Below are 1403 nucleotides of genomic sequence, written 5' to 3'. Positions count from 1 at the left end.
CGGCTCTGGGCGCGTCCGCGGCAGCCTCCCTCCCGCGTCCGCCGGCCGGGGCTCTCACGCACCGGCACTGGGAGTCAGCTCCTCGCAGGCATCGCCGGGTATCCTCCGAGCCTCCAGGATGGGCGGGGATTCCCTCCCGCTGGTTGATTCGAGGGGCGGGAACTCCCTCTTGGAGTGACAGGGATGGGGGCGGGGATTCCCCCCGCAGGAAGGACAAGGTGGGCGGGGATTCCCCGGAGCAAGCCTCTGGGCTGGCAGGACGTCTCTCCCGGTGAACTAGCTGTCCTGGTGCGCCGGCTTCTTAAACCTGGGGATCCTGGGAGGAAACGATCCAGAAAGGGGCTCAGAAATTTCAAGCAGGCAGGCCTTGGGGCGCCACCTAGGTGGAAATGTGCGAGCTAGGGGACTTGAAGTTGCTTTTGCATAGCATTTTACATAGATAGCATCCAGAAAAATGCCCATTACCTTATCAAAGAATGGGGTGGAGAGGCCAAGGAGATAAGACAAGAGCGAACCCTCATCCCCACCCCAAGCTACCCTTGGCCTCTGGTCCTTAGACACTAAAATTAATTTAGCACTGGCGCGAGAATTTCGGGAGAGGGACCTCTCGGCTTCGGAGCGGCCCAATTCCCCAGTGAAGGCCCGAGAGGGAATCCCCGGGCGAGGGGGTGCTTACGGAGCTCGCGAGCGCTGGCTGGGGACTCCTGCTGAGAGGACCCAGAGCGCGAACACCAGTCGCCCTTGGCCTTGTTCCAGGTCACTCGAGGAACAGAAGCCTCAGGATTTTCGGATCCTTCCTTCCCACGGATTTTCAGGAAGGCCTTCAAATATTTTTGGTGGCTTTTTTTTTTTTTTTTTTTGTCATCCTTGTCATTCTGCCTGCCACAGGGAGAGGATGATAAGAACATAATAGGGAGACTGCATAGCTCTGCAAATTAAGCTCTCTTAAGAGGAAAGAGCTGGGCTTTTTCAAGTGCTAGCAGATAAGAGTAAAAACATATGAAAAATTACAAAACCTGGGATAATGAATAGTTGAATAATGCTTTTGACATTTTCTGCAGAGCAGTAATTGGAAATCTTTGCTTTGAGGGGGATGGGAACAGGAATGGGGTGGGGCACAGTTAGGCTGCAGCTCTGCCCAGCAAGGCAATAAGCTCTGGTGTTTTGGAAGAACAGATAGACACAAATCACCTGCACAGACTCCTCGGAGCTGTCCACACATCAGAGACGGGAGCGGTCCCGAGGCATTTCCAGGTGGCATTTTGGGCAGGAGTTGGGGGTGGGTTAGATTCCGCTTTTCTTCAGCTTTTACAGTCACCAACCCAGTGAGATCAATGCCTGCACAAATTCCACCGTCGTGTATTAGAAGCTGTGCATTCTCAGGTACCCGAGCTTCTCTTCCT

At 54.3% G+C, this 1403-nt stretch overlaps 1 protein-coding gene across 1 annotated transcript in view; it reads right to left on the bottom strand.

The window, feature by feature from the left end:
- Pdzd2 (PDZ domain containing 2) overlaps nt 1–136 on the bottom strand; it is a 374195-nt gene extending 374059 nt beyond the window's left edge. The window contains exon 1 of the mRNA XM_005386151.2: nt 63–136. The gene's annotated coding sequence lies outside the window, so the exon portion shown is untranslated. The remainder of the gene's footprint in view (nt 1–62) is intronic.
- Between the last annotated feature and the right edge of the window lie 1267 nt (nt 137–1403).

This window comes from Chinchilla lanigera, unplaced genomic scaffold (genome assembly GCF_000276665.1).
Source record: "Chinchilla lanigera isolate Chin_1 unplaced genomic scaffold, ChiLan1.0 scaffold00025, whole genome shotgun sequence".
Taxonomy (NCBI): Eukaryota; Metazoa; Chordata; class Mammalia; order Rodentia; family Chinchillidae; genus Chinchilla; species Chinchilla lanigera.
This window is presented reverse-complemented; position numbering and strand designations above follow the sequence as displayed.